Below are 16,284 nucleotides of genomic sequence, written 5' to 3' on the forward strand. Positions count from 1 at the left end.
TACAACATGGTGGCAGTATTGAAACATCCCAGAACCTCACTGAAGCTGGAGAATAAATTTAAAACCTGGAAGATGGAAAAAGCAACATTCTGACCTGACAAAAAAACACCAGAAGCAGAGGGTAATCACCAAAGAAAAGCTCCAAAACTGGACTGGAAACAGTCACTGCACCAGTGACTGCACCGAATCCCATGGCAGTCCAGCTTCAATACCTAGAGGTGCAAAATCAAGAAAGTTGTGCAGAGTTGAGCTAAAACACTGCCTATGGCCGTACTAGTCTGAAAACAGCCAATCTCATCTAGTCTCTGGAAGCTAAGCAAACTCAGGCCTGGTTAGTGCTTGGATGGGAGACCACCTGGGAATACTGGGTGCAGTAGGCTTTGGGGTGTCATGGTAGCGCAGTGGTTAGCACTGCTACTTCACAGTGCCAGGGACCTGGGTTCGATTCCTGGCTTGTGTCACTCTCTGTGTGGAGTTTGCATGTTCTCCCTGTGTCTGTGTGGGTTTCCTCTGGATGCTCAGGTTTCCTCCCACATTCTGAAAGATGTGCTGGTTAGGAGCATTGACCTGAACAGGCACTGGATTGTGGCGACTAGGGGAATTTCACAGTAACTTCATTGCAGTGTTAAAGTAAGCCTTACTTGTAACTAATAAATAAACTTTAACTTTAGTCCCTGGTCAGAATGAGTTTTAAAAAGTTTTCAAGTCAGCAGCAGTCAGAATTGCCAGTTTTAAACTGCACCACGAACAAGCTGAATCATTGCCTCAACACGTGGTGGCCAAACTCGCTCTGACCAAAAAATAAATGGATAAATAAATAACAAATAATCAGCAGTTAAATAAGCCAGTAAAATCCAGGAATCAATGGTTTTACAATCAAAAAATAATTAGATACTGCGGAGAAGACACAGATATGTCGATCCAGGGAGCCTCTGCTGAAAATTTAAAACATAGAAATTGCGAAAGTCATGACTGCGGGAGCCCTCCAAAACTGGCAAAACTCGTTGAGCAGACATTCATTACACCTGGATTTCCTTACAGAATTTAAAACTGTTTAATAGATGTTTAATTTTAAACGATCATTTTAAAAATATCTACCTTATCAAATCAATTTGGACTCAAGCCTATTGCGGAATTGCGTCCTGGCGAAGAACATTTTTAACTTATTCGAGTACATCAGATCTAAGTAGGAAATCAGAAGAAGTCCAGATTAATACATGTTTATACTCAGTTGAACTTGCTGATGAAGCAATCCGAATGCAGTGCATTGATGAATGCTCAACCAGTTTGGGTGTAATATTAAAAGCCTTTGACGAATACTTTTCCCTTCAAGTTGTGGAATGTACAGAGCTTAAAAAGAGAGAACCCCGCTCCCCCCACCCCCCGCCCTTCCCCCACCCCCCCTCCCCCCACCTCCCAGTAAAGATATGAAAAAAAAGAGCAATTCCCAAACAAACCACATGAAGAGTGCCAGAGAGGCAGAGAACATTCCAGGTCTTAATAACAACTATATATTTTTAAAATGCCTACACATTATCCAAACTGCAACAATAGGTGGCGATGCTTAACGAACCTCATGCTGGTTGAAGGAAATATCGTTGTGTCTTCCCAAGATACAAGTAGATAGTGTGGCCAATTACAGAACTGAAACAAGTTTACTTTTCCGGAGATAGACCTGACTAACAGGGAAATCAAAATGAAGAACAAGTACAAAGCTCTGCAGCATGCAGAGAAACAAAATCAGAAATAAGATCAGAAAATATTCACATCATAGCTGATTTGGAAGATTTAAAACACAAGATTATTGTGTGTGTGTAATTTTGAAGTCTTCAATGAGCTCAGAGCCAGGGTAATTGTGTGCAGGTCAGATTGCATCCTGATGATTGCATCTGCAATATGCTTGGTTTGCCTTTCCAGGACAGTCGCCAGTCTGTCCATGGAGGAAGCTTGGCACTCCAGAGAGTGGGTGATCTCAGCACTCATAGCCTGGATGGACACCTCCACAATCCAGGCCAGAGCACGCAATCCCTCTGGTATATTTGCCAAATCTTCACGGACCTCGCAAAGCAATCTGCCGAATAGGAATAATGCCAGAGGCTCATCATCCGACTAGGAATCAATCTCTGGATAATCTGGGACACTCCTCCAACTGCTCAAGGCCTACTCCACCACACCCTCTGGCACCTGCACATGCGAATGTAAAGTGTGTCCATGCTCCCTGTCCGATGCACTGAACCTGGCCGGAGTACCAATATCTGTGATGGTGCTGCACACAGAGAGAGGAGGAGACGGTGCATCCTCTGAGGGTTCCTTGGGGAGGTTGCTGCTTGGCTTCTTCTGTAACAAGGAGACATCAGTAAAGGGGTAATCAGGTATTTAATAACTTGACACTGTTAGGGCTGATACAGATTAATCATTTCATTCTCCGATATGAGTGGATTAAACTCTGCAGACCACAATGTGAACAATGATGTGATGTGTCAGGAGGAGTAGCAAATCTCAATTACCTTCTGCATTTGCTAAGGAAAACTGTAGCACACTGGACCAAGATTACTCATACTGATGCCACAGTCACCCTGGCCATCATTATGAGGCCATTGAGACTTTTGTGGCATGAGGACCACACCTACACCGTAGACCTCTTGGGTGACCTCCTCCCATGCAGTATGCAAGCTGCTGGCCTTTCTCCGCTGGCCAGCGTTTGGCATGAGCTGGTGACATTGATCATGAACTGCACTCAGGAAGACATCAAGCGAGGCCTCGCAGAATCTGGAGCTAGTTTTGTCCTTCTGGTACATTTCTCCCCTCGCTCCAATGGTGCAGACATCTATGTATGGAAACATGTACCCAATGTACAATTCCCTCTAAGCCAAAAGGTTGGAGGCTTGTCATTTTTTAAAAAACTTTCTGCCTTCTATAAGGTGGAAAATATACAAATCCTCTCTCTCTGTATCAAATCCACTAGATTTCTGATTGGCTATTTTACAGTGGCCCGTGCCAGAGGACCTTTGAAGTGCTGCCCTAACTTTGTTCGGGGTCACAGCCTGCAGCCTCAGAGACTGGACAACCTGCCCTCCAGCACTCACTGGGTGAGATGAAGGTCCACAACCCAGCCTTGTCGCTAATTGGCAGCAATTAATGTCAAATTGCGGACCCTCCAATGCATGTCCAGAAGTCGGAATGCCGCCAACGTCCGGATGCTGAAACCACTGTCAGCACTGTCCATATTATTCACCCCCGAAAAATTTAAATCAAAAGAGAAAAAAATGGCTAATTTAAGAAAAACATTGGGAAGTTTCTCTCTAACCCCTGAAGGCGATCTAACAAACCCAAGGAGACTACAGTGACTGAGTGACACAACCTGCAATATCACACCTACCTTACTGATGTAGATATATTCACACTCAGAAACTGTTACAGTTCCCCTTATGAATGCTTGCAGTCAACCCGCACCCCCCCCCCCCCCACCCCGCCCCCGGCCCCCTCGGAGGTGCAACTTATTCCAGAGATCAATGGATTTGCGAAAAGAAGCACCTTCTAAAACCAAACCTGGTTCTCTGTCTTCCTAGTTTATACATATGCCCCTCATTCTTTACAATCTATCCAACTCAAATAACTATCAGCTTGGACTGTGACTAATTCTTTATTTCGAAGTGTGCAATTCCATCTCTTTGAAGTCTCTATCATAAAAGCCCAGCTCTGCAAGTCTGTCCTGGTAATTAGGGAGAGTTTAATGAGGTATAAATATTGTGAACTTCCTTGGAATCTTTTCCAGGGCCTCTGTGTCTTTTTCAGACACGCTGCAGCCTGATGAGTCCGTGTGTTGGTGAATGTGCCCCATGCTGTGGTCCTCCGAATTAGAAATTTCTCCTTTGTCAAATCCAGCTTGCTGGTGGTTGGCTGGTGAGAGATGCTATGTATGTTTAGCCATGTTTGCTTCAGTCTATGCAAAGACTTCATTTTAAGATATTTCTGCCTATGCAATTAACTCTGCTAAGCTTAAAAATTGACCGCTAACTTGACTACATGTAGAATCAGAAGGCTAAAGGTTAGCTAAAAATTGACTGTGTTGCTGAAGGGAAACAATGCTGGCAAACAAGTTTTTTATAACAGCAGCTGCAAGAATTGTTTTTCTAAGATGGAGACAGACTGCGAAAAACATTTTCAATAATGAGATAACGGTTGAAATATAGTTTGGATTTCAGTGTGTGTTTTTTCAGTTTCTTTTTGAGATCCGTTCAATGTGTTCATGTTCAGTACAGGGACTGGCAGTAGAAGCCAGTCTCCAAGCTTGGTTTTTCTTTTTGCTTTTATCATGTTAATCTTTTTAAGTTCTGTTCAATGAAAGAAAACCATTTAAAAACTCATATTAGTGCTGTCCCCTCGTCTATTCAAATGAATGAATGGACCCAATAGCTAGGAAGCAATGAGGTGGGATGCTAATGCTGTAGCTTGGTTCAAATGCCTTGCAAAGCCACTCTTTCACATTCAGCTTCCTAACCCTCAAATACTCCTGCCATTTGGAAAACTCCACCTAATATTCCAGATGTATTGCAGGCACTTCAGAAAGAACATCCATCCAGACCTTTGAGAGTGTGTCGGGGAGATTTAGCAGATTGGTACTAGGCATGAGGGATTTTAGTTATGCTGAAACACTTAAGAATCTGGGATTATTCTTTGTGTAAAAAAGTAAGAAGGAGATTGAATAGAGATACTAAAAATTGAGGGATTTTAATACATTTGACAACAGGAAACTGTTTCCACTGGCAGAAGAATCAGTAACTAGAAAGCATAGGTTTCAGGTATATGCAAAAAAGTCAAAGGAAAGTGAGGGAAAGTATTGTTACTCAGCAATCTGGAATGTGTTGCATGAAAGGGTGATGAATGTGGATTCAACAATAACTTTCAAAGGAAACGTGGAAAAAATCAGGGCTGATGGAAGGACAGGAGAGTGGGATTAATTGGGTAGCCCTTTCAAAGTGTTGGCATGATGGGTTAAATTACCTCCTTCTGTGCTGTATGATTCTATGTAGACTGACCAAGGTTATATGTTTTGATTGCTGAGGCAATATATCCTAACAACCTACTCTCTTTCATAATAGTATTGTAGTATTATTAATAAACTTTCAATGAATCATGAAGCATAAGTACGACAAAGAGACTTTCATCACATCACTTAGGCTGAATATGAGCTCAGTTTTGGCCTGATTTACACCTTGGAGGCTGATTTACACCTTGGAGGCTGGAAGCGGGAGTTGTGGGAATTCCCAACGTTGCGATCCCACCTCCTGACCGGCAGTGCCCACCCTCACTATCTTCATGGTACGGAGTCAGAGATGGGCCTGCCATCTCCCGCAGCAAGCCCAGGGTGGAGATGAGGTAGTCTGGCACTAAATTGGCCAGCTTGAATGGTTTGCCTCTATATGCTGAGACATTGGTCCAGGTCTAGAATGAGTGTGAGTTCCCCCAACACTCACCCCCTCAACCACATATTCCCTTTGCCTCTTATTTCCTCATATATGCCCTGAGCCCTCCTTACCACCCCCCCATACCCCTCAAATTCCATATCCCCATTCACCTACATTTACTCATCTATCCACTCACCCAGTGTCCAATTTCAATAAAACCTCACAAGCTCTATGATAACATTGGAAGTCTTTGAGATCCTCATAAATCTGCCAAAATAAACAAACAATACTTGAAAATCATGATCCTCTTAACGGCTCATAACTATGTCAAATAACCAACCAAATTCACAGTTCTTTTGACAACTGTTTCAATATCCTCTGCTGAGCTGAATTCATCAGTAGATTTATAATTCAACCAACTATTCATAATGAGATTGCATCAAACAACTGTGTCGAAACCTTTGGAGCTGAATACATTAAAGTCTTTGAAGACAACAAGAAGCTCAGCTACCTGTTGAAGGGCCAGACGACCTATTCCTGCTCCTAATTCATATGTTCTGAAACAGAACAGATGGTTGAGTTAAACTTCAATGATGGTGAAAGCTCAGCCACCTGTCAAAGCATTGAAACAACCAAACAGGTGGCTGAGCTCAACATCAAAGAAAACAATAAAGTAAAGGGGACAATTCACACAATCAAATCCGAATGTTACTCATGCACAGTGCAAAGTATCACTTTATCCTATGGCTAATGCACTTGAATGCACCTGAAGACCTTTATGCTTTCACAATTCTGTTCAATTCAATGATCACTTACTTTTTCCAAACAAAGCCCTATCACCAACCATTCATTGAAAATATATATAACTTATGATATGTGAAGTTGGATACACGTTTTGAACTTCCTTTTCAAATGATTCCTCACTTCAGACCACGTGGTTCCTGACATCTCTGTGCTGGTATTAATCAGGATGCCCTCCAAAGCTGGACTGACTTCTTGTAAATTACAGAAATGCCCACTTTTGCAATGGAGCCAACAATACCTGGATAACTGTGGGTCCTTGACTGTGCCAGTCAAAAATGCTGATACAGGGAATGGAGACAAGAATCAGGAATTGGACCTTTCCCACAATTTTACAAGCTAGCCCATCACAACTCATCCCTGTATTGGGATTGAACAATCTAATCCTTTGGGGGACATTTTACCAGCATGCTCCGCCCAAGCTGGTAAATTCATGCGAGAACAAGAAATCAGGTTTGCGTCCGATTTCTCACCTCTCGTGATCTTACCGGCACCGAATATCCGGCGCATTCAGCCTCCCGCCCATTTCCAGCAGGAGGCTGAATAAATTATTAAAATATACGTAAAGGCTCATTTCCATGTGAAAAGCGAGCCTGAGGCACAATTTTCCAGATCACTTGCCTTTGTGGCCTCACCGGGAGAGGTTCTTTCCAGCGAGGAAAACACCTGGTCCCCACGAAGGGGCAGTGTCAGCCTGGCAGAAAGCAGTCTGGCACCCTGACACTGTTCAAGGGGCACCTCGGCACTGCCCACTTCCCCTATGCGATTGGCCTGCCCCAGCCTGGTCCGCCCCTTTCAGGTCCACTGGACAGTGCCAGGGTTGGGGCCTGAACGGAACAAGGCCATGCCAGGATGGGCCAATCGGGCGGGTGGGGGTCCGCTGCCACCCTGCAGGAGATCGTGGGGAAGGGGGGGGAGGAGGGAGCCCCACTGCCACTCTGAAGATTGGTGGGGGGTAGAGGTGTGCAATCGGTGTGGGTGGCGGGGGTGCAATATTTCTCAGTGTTTTGGGATCGCGATAGGCCGTGGGCCCCCACAATAGCTGGGGGGTGTTCATTGAGGGCGGCTGCAGCAGCAGAGGCCTGACAGTTTATCTCTCAGACCTCTCAGGCCTCTGCTGGTTGTTATTGTGCATGTGCAGCCACACAGGACTGTACATGTGCTATAGTGCCCTCAGCTGCTAAAGCAGGCTGGCTGGCGATTTAAGCCCTGCTCCTTTCCCTACAGGCGAGGAATGGTTTAGCCCATTTTTTCATGCGCTAAGTGCACAAAATTCTGGATTTGAACTCATCCAAAAGACTTGTGAGAAACTCTCCCGTTTTCCCGCCCGTACTGGACTTAAAATATTTTTGAAGATCGCCCTCTTTCTCTCAGTTATTTGTGCGACTATACACCCTAATCTCAAGCAGAACTGCCTTGCTTGGAGGAACAGATTTTTTTTGGAAGGAACCTCTTTTCATTTTAATTATCTGGCACACACGATAACTATTATTATTCAAATGTACTACATCCCGTAACTGCATAAAGCAAGTGCCAATTGTGAAGAAGTAGTGGTAAAAGTGACAGGAGGGAACTCAACTGTACACTTTTCCTAGAAAATCTTTGATGGGATTAGGGAGGAGAGGGATCATCGAATTACAACCCCATTTGTGCATTGCCAACAAACAAAAAAAAATAAAGGTGACAGTTTAATGAAAAATTATTGTTATTTAAACATTTACCATGTGAACCCCTAAACATCGAGAGGAATGTTCAAATCAATTGGCAATTGATTTATCTTACTGTTGTCAGGTTTTATAACTGTGATTTTGAATAGTAATGAAATTGCAATAAACAGAAAAATAAAGATTCAGATAATTTCTCTGTTTCCCAAAAGCAGGGTGAAATTTCATCAGTGCGATGGGGGTTGCATTCGAATAAATAGCAAGGAATCTACCTGTTAATACAGTCAAAGCTAGAAGCAATGGCAATTTTTGAAAGCAGATTTAAAGTGGCATAGATCCAGGAAGTTCTTGCACTGGTCCCAAACGCAACCCTTTCGCCCCTCACCACCACCTTTAAATTGACTGCATTGTTAAAGCAAGTGAATCGGTTAATTTCAGCTCATCCCTACAGCAGTTCCTCCATTGCAATTGATCTGTTCACAAAGTGTTGCTATGCTACCGAATATATATTTTAAAAATGAAACAAAAAGCTTTAAATGCTGAAACTATACATTGGTCTATCCGCATTTGTAAAGAGAAAAACAAGGTAGCAATTGCAGCGCAGGCCCTTGGTCAAAATTGAAAAGGAGATATACCAAATTCAAGAATGAGTACATTACACGGGGAATAATGTCGTAAACAATGAGGTCTGTTGTTTGTCTACCAATATATAACATGGTACAATGATGCGGCTGCACTCATGTAAATGGATAATTATCAGTGACACATTTAATCTCATCTTTTATATAATGATATATGTGACACAATGTCACAATGGATCCACACTGAGCATGTGAGCGCATTGTTCTGTAATGGCACAAACAATAACTGTCGTTTCATAACATTAATAATACGTATTGTATACAATTATTTTTATATATTAATATATATCTCAAATCTACAACCAATTGGTTTGACATATTTGCATTACGTTCATTAGATACATGATGAGAAAGTCCCAGGAGTTGTGGTTTCTAATCTGGTGCTTGAATCAGTCGTTTATAGATTTTAATGTGGCCTTTGCTTGTATTTATGACAGGTACCGATGAATATTTAGCAGCAAGTAGCAGAGCAAAAATTATACTGGTAGGAAAAATGTGGCTGATAGGTCAGGATGGGTGATTTTAAACCATATGAATGTCTTTTAGTATGACACTTCAAAGGAACAAAATGTTAAAATAAATGCATATTGGCTTGTAGCAAATATTTCACAAAAAATCCTTAGCCTCACTTTATTTGCATACAATTATTCAATTCTACAGTATATACATTTCAAAAGGGGCTATATAAATGTTGCTGTGTAAGTATATGCACTAATGTGGGAAATATAAATTGTACTTTGAATGATCAAGTTAATTTATTAAGCACACGACGGACGAACTTTTACTGGCACGCCCGCCCGAGGTTCATACAATCCTGCCCGAGGCCAATGGAGAATGCCATTCTCCGAGGCTCGCTCACTCCCGGAATCGAGGCGGGCGTGCCGGTAAAATTCCCGCCAATGTTTTATTACTAATGGACATCTGTAATAAGCAGTTTCATGAGCACTTCAACACTGAATTTATGGCAGGAAACCGTGGGGGCGATTCTCCCAAAAACGTTCTAAGTGCTGAATTTGCAGGAAACCTGGTGTAAATCACAATTGTCTTTTCAATGCGACTTCAGAAAAGAATCTCCCACACTCTGCGCAATGCAGAGATCACAATCGTGAATATTATTAAAAGCTCAGGGGTGGAGGCCTATTCACGCCAGAGGCAGATCCCACACCCCACGGGAGGCAGACACCCCGCAAACACCCCCACCCTCTGGCAGACCCCCACCCCACCGGCAGACAACCCCCCAGCCTGCCCCAATTGCTGGCCTTCCTCTATCCCAATGATTGAGCCCAATGCAGAGTGGCAGCGTGACCCCCCACCCCCACTGATTGCCCCTAGGCCCTGCCCCCAGCTGGTCCCACCCCGAGGTCCTGCCCCCTTGGCACTGCCCCCTTGGTCCTACCCCTTTGGCACTGCCTCATGCTTGGTGGGCAGTGCCAGGGTGCCCCCTGAGCAAGAGCACTTTGCCCCTTGGGCAGTGCCGGGGGCACAGGCTGAGACTGCCAGGATGACCACGTCCAGGGAGCACCACCCCCCACCATCCGAGCCCTTGGGAAGGGCCCTGATTTCCTCCCTTCACTCCAGCAGGGTCGTTCCACTAATTCCCCGCAAGTGGGGAGCGAGTCTGAACCCCACCGGAGTGAAATTGTACTGGTGGGGTGGGAGATGCCCGGGCCTGATAATCCCATTTAAATAAGATTAAAATAGATAAAAATGATTTACCTGCTGTTCCCACTCGCCTCCAGCGTGGTCCCGACTGCACCGGATATCCGGCGCTGGGAGATGCACACCCGTCAAGAACGCATGTGCAAATCCCACGAATCGGCCGACAAGCGATTCTCCCGGCCCGCCACGCTAAAAGATTAGTGCAGCGGGGTGAGAGAATTGCCCCACATGCCTGATGCAAAGGCTATCTGCTGGCGGGTAGAATCCAAACAGTGTGCAAGTGAAAATAATAATCTGTGCTGAACAGTATAACATTGCAGTTCATGGCACACCCAAAGGGGACATGAGACATGAGTTCACATCCAAACCTCTTCACTCAGCAGTTGTTTGATGTTCTAAAGGTTATTCAGGAAAGGAGGTAAGCAGAGGTGAGGTGCTCCTTCAAAAGGAGGAAGGGAAAATTGGGAGTGAGCTTCAATTTTGGCAACTCGCACATGCATCCACCACCTTTTTGACCAGAGAATTAGAGCTGGAGCCAGAGGAGGAACAAATAACAAATAAATATCAATTGAAATAAATAAGAGGAACAAAAATGTAATAATATCCACTTACTGGGCATAACATCCTGTCATGCTGCTGGATTGGGCTTTAATCAGATTTTCAAAACTGTATTCTCCTTTATGATCCCACTTGCAATTGGGTGAGTAGCTTGAGGAATGAAAGAAAACTGCCAACTACAGCCTGACCATCCTAACATGGATTTCCCTCTCTTGATCCCCTTTGGGTCAACCCCGAGCCATTGTTTTCTCACCCGCTCTGTGCAAACAAGGGTTGGGGGTTGCTGGGGCTGGGCCAAAGTCCCTTGTGCATTTTGCAGACATTGGGTGAACCCATGGTCATGGGCTTAAGTAGTGGGGTGGGGTGGAGGCCAGGGAAGGGATGTGGGGGGACGGGGGGGGGTGGAGGGGAGGAAAATAGAGGGGGGAGCTGCATCTAAATGGTTCCCCAATGCATTCCCGCCACTATGGAACTTTCCCCCAGTGTAAGCTGAGTGTAAGATCAGCTGCCCACTCCATGAAGATGGACAGCCAATTAAGATAGGTAAAGCCCCTATTAAGAGTGATATTCAAGATTCACCAACATGCTGCTGCTGGTGGAGCAGCCTCCCACCACATCTGGAGGCTACCAGCTCAATGAAGGCAGCTTCCTGATGGCTCGCTGGGGAGCGATTCAAGCCAAAGCCTCCAAGCACCAAAGTGAGGTTCGCGGGCACCCCAAACAGTTCATCTGGAGGTGTTCCCCCTCCACTCTGAGGGGCCAGATAGAATCACTCCTCTTAATTTGTATTTCAGTTCCATGTCTCTGAGATGTTGAGGCGCTGTTGCAGTCATGGACCTAAGTTAGTAATTTCTGCATCTCCCAATAGGGCTGCTGAGGCTCCAGAGCTGCTGGCCCTCTGATGGAGTTGGCAGCATTGGGAGCCCACCCACCATCCTAACTAGAATGGGGCATGAGGATGCAGTCAATTAGAAGGCCACCTCCAGGGAGATTACGCACCCATCTCTCTGCTGGCAAGTCTGGGCTCAGGACTCACCTTTGGCCCTGATTTCAGTATGAAAAAACCTATGGAAAAATCCACTGGTTCCACTTTCTACCAATTTTCAGGGCCACCATGTGGAAGGCTGACTGTGATAGGCCTCAGGGAGACAAAGTCCTGAGATCTCCTAATGGATAATTTTTATAGGAACCACTTCTCCCTTCATTCTGACCCTTAACAATTAACAGTTAATAACTATGAAAAGTGATTTGACCTTGAAGACATTAGTTTAAGCAGAACCTTTACAGTAACAAGTATGGTTGCAGAGACATTTGGCAAAGAAAATAACTATGCAAAATTAATATTATGCACTCAGTTTCACTAAAAATTCCAAAGCAGTAAAGAAAACATCTGTTCCCAAATAACATACATAAGTTGGTTGATTAATAAATATATTATTTATTGAACTGATATTTATTTATTTATCTGCAGTAGTCAAGAAAAACACCATGGGGTATGTGTTACAATTTAATGCTCCCTGTGCAGAGATTCATTTAATGGAAGAAAATTGCAGAGTTCTTCATGCCCAAACCATCATCATATGACATTTTGGGCCCGATTTCACCATCAAGTTGTGCCCATTTTAGGGCGCGAAAACTTGGTAAAGTCAGGCATGAGGTGAGTAGCGCGATCTGTGCCCACCTCCACACCGGTTCCCCCTTTACCAAGGTCCGAAAATGGCCGCGATCGGGAGCGCCACCAAAACGGGCGCGACGGCCATTTAAATGCATTTGCATGCATTTAAATTGACTTAATGGGCTGCACGTCCAACCATACCGGCACTTCCCCCTTTACCACCACATTCGCCCATCCAGAATCGGCGCAAAACAGACATGCTCCACAAAAGTCTGATTCGGGCGCTCCAGTTGATGAGGAGGTAAGTACCGAGTGTCCGACGGCTCTCTGCTTGAGATTGGTGGGGTGGGAGGTGGGGTCCACTGCCACTCTGCCTGAGATCAGTGAGGAGGAAGGGGGGGTCCGCTGCCACTCTGCCTGAGATCAGTGAGGGGGAAGGGGGAGAGGGGCCCACGATCTGTCTGGGTGGCAGGGGGTGGGGGAATAAGGGGCTCAGCAATGTTGTGGAAATAGGGCAATGTCTGTGGGGGCCAGGGGGGAAGCATTAGCTGGCCAGGGAGGGATGTGGCAGGGGAGCGTTATTCTATCATTTTTTTTCTGAACATGCACAGTTAGAGGCGCCAATTGGAGCTGCAGAGTTAAGCCCCACCTACAGGCTTGTGCAGCGCGATTCAGAATCGCTGATATTTTTTCAGGCAGAGTGCGTATGAGGACGCCTGAGAACGAGTCTAAAAGTCGGAACTGAAAGACTCCCAGTTTCAGGTTCGCCCAGCACTTGGATCAAAATGGCAAAATAGGGTCCTTTGTATCAGAAACACATTGCCATAATACTGACCGGTCTGTTTTCAAAATATCAGTCACTCTCACCAATTGCTATAAAAACGCAGCTAGTTCAGTAACATGCTTTTGGAAAGGAAATCTGTCATCCTTACCTGGTCTATATGTGACCAGAGCCACAGCAATGTGGGCGACTCTTAACTACCATTTGAAATAGCCTAGCAAGTCACTCAAATCAAGGACAATTAGCAATGGGCAACAAATGCTGACCTTGCCAGCAACACTCACATCCCATGAAAGAATTTTAAAAAGAAAAAATGGTCTCACTGTACAATAAAACACAAAATGGTTTCTGAGATTGGGATATTGTCATAACTGGACATAAATAAAAGCTGGCTATATTAGCCAGACGAAGAGCTGTCAGCTAATAGGATGTTTTAAATATTTTATGATGTTGGTGGTACCACTAACTTATCTTCTTTTAAGCATGCAAAATTCATAATTTTGAGCAATTAATTTGATACTACTGTCACCCTGTTACTTTGAGCTTCTAAAGTGCATCAAGAATTCAGGACATCTTCGCATTACCAGCAACATTGAGTTAAAAATACTTGCTCTCGCATTATAAAACAAATTTATGAAGCTACTGAGAAAATATTCTGCAACAAATTTATTCTTATGCCTGCAGTTGGTAATATTGCTTCTCCTCAGCCCCCATTACAATCAAAATGTTGAGTTGTATCAACACTGAATTAAAATCCTAATATACAACAATTTCCCTCAGATAAAAATAATTTTCACATTCACATTCTGGGTTATTCCGAGCCTCTTGACTTTTAATAATTCTTCCAATAACCAGTGCTGTGGATTAATTGTGTTTGTGAAGACGTCATTATTAGCACTACTATTTGTAGTTAGTAACATTTGACAACGAAGAATGGATTTTCTGAAAGTATTATTTTCAAAGCTTGGTCAACCATTGTGAACTGCTTTGGAAGGAGCCAAAATGAATAATGTCAAGCGACAGGAACTTAACAACATGCAACTTTTATGTTTGGAAATTTCCCGCCATTGATCGAGATGAAAAACAGTTTGACAACATTCCTCAGATTCATGCTACTGCCCAAGTTAAAATATTCACTTTGCTGGTCGATTCATCAAAATAAATTATTCATACCTGAGCAGTTATTTAGCCTCAGATGTGATCTCAACAGATTTCTAGCCTTCCCTGTGTCAAATGTGCAACACACTATACTCCTGTTCCTTGCAGAGCTCCTGATGGGATGAGTGTATTTAAATGAGCAGAAAGGGGTTTCATTCAACAAATGTGCAGATGGTGTGCTAAGCTGGGGAGTAAAATGTGAACATTTGTTGCTTGTTGGCTAATGACTGCACATGGCTCTTGTATACGGCACAACTTCATATAAAAGTTGCAAGCTGAATTGCAAAGTGCCAGTGTAGAGGTAACATCTACACTGTATTACCAGGAAATCAGGTAGAAACCCAGGGTAACATCTTATTGACCCTTGGATAGCTTCTCATGACAGATCAGTGAAAGATTTAAATGATTCTAATACAGCTGTTCGATCCATAATTCAATGTCCTTTTGGCATGCTGTCAATGCATTTTAGATGTTCGCATCAGTTCATTCTCTAGGGAGCCAACAATATTATGTTAAACTGTTTTGTCCATCCAAATGTTAACAAAATTGCCAATACGCATTTATCAAAGAACAATACAGTGAAGAAATGCAGCGCGATGCATACTAATACATAGGTATCCTAATTAATCCTGATATGTCAATTATCCAGCAGAAACAAAATGCACTTAGTTTTTCTCAGGTGAATATTTTTGCTGTGATGGTATGCTAAATAGAACATTGTTTAAAAACTTTGCAGTTGGGTAGATTTACTTTGTGAAGTCAGACACCAACATTCCCAATGCTTTAATAATGTTTTTTTAATTTTTGTTGGTTCAGATATATCCCTTGCAAAGTAAGAGATAGCAATTTGTAGTTTGAGATTAGCTTTGTTTCTAAGTTGAAATGACTATATTTAGACTTCCAAATATATTTTAAAAGATGTGTGTGGATCACTGCTTCCTTCTGTGCTGGATCAAGAGACATTTGGCCAATTAATGACGATCCGATGGGAAGCCAGCCAACTGCCCAGTAGAATGGTTGGTAACCAGCCCAATAAGAACTGAAAGGTGGAACATCCAAGGACAGAGGCGGAGGGAAATTGGTCACAGCCATTTAAAAGCATCCAGGCAATGGATTGTGTCAAAACTTTGACATCCCTTGAGTTATTGGAGCAGGTAAGAGCTTGTTTCTAAATGTTGGTGATCATTGTGCTCGGAGTGCATTCTTCAGGACCCTTGCCAGGGAGAAAGGAACATTTGAACACACCTGTCTCATTCTCCTTAAGAATAACAAGTGTTCAGGAAAAGGCTCAAATTCTACCCTTTAACAGGTCCTCCACCCCTCTGCCAATGACACAAATGGTTCAGAGTGTGCAGCGGCAGATGAGTTTCTTGCAATTGTGATGGAAACACCCAGCACGCCGAGATCCTCATGGCATCAGGCACCCACCAAAATCATCTCTGGCAAAGGGGCATAAGGGTCAGCAGCTTGTCTCTAGTACAGCTGGCAGTGAGGGGTCGGGGAAAGAGCCACACCATAGCACCCGGAAACAATTTGAGAAAACAGCATATTAGTCACATGTGAGTTCATGAGTGTGATTGCTTACTTGTGTTAGATGTGAAATTTCTTGATTTATTTTGTCAACTGTTCTTTTCACTTGCCCTTCCGGCTGAATCAATGTTAAATGCTGGTTTTGATTTGAATCGATGGCATGCTCATTGAGGAGTTTGCGTTCATGTAGGCCCCTCTGAATAGTCTTGTTTGGTACCTCTACACTGGCACTTGCACAGGCGGCCCTGCTGTTGATGAGTGGATTATACCAAAAGAAGGTGAAGGCAGCCAAGATGGTCTCATAGATCAAATTACGGAGTTCTAGTTAAAGCTTCACATTTTTGGTGAATCTCACATCTCCCTGGCATTCGACTTGCACAGCTGGCTGGTGAGGCACATCCTCAGAATCCTGGTCAGAGGTTAGTGACTTGCACCATTTCATCCTGCTCTTGGCTTCCCCCTCTCTGGA

The 16,284-nt window shown here is 43.8% G+C and overlaps 1 pseudogene; it reads left to right on the plus strand.

The window, feature by feature from the left end:
• Positions 1-260: 260 nt before the first annotated feature.
• LOC144491989 (5S ribosomal RNA) lies at positions 261-380 on the plus strand (annotated as a pseudogene).
• The last annotated feature ends 15,904 nt before the right edge of the window (positions 381-16,284 follow it).

Source organism: Mustelus asterias, chromosome 3 (genome assembly GCF_964213995.1).
Source record: "Mustelus asterias chromosome 3, sMusAst1.hap1.1, whole genome shotgun sequence".
Lineage (NCBI taxonomy): Eukaryota > Metazoa > Chordata > Chondrichthyes > Carcharhiniformes > Triakidae > Mustelus > Mustelus asterias.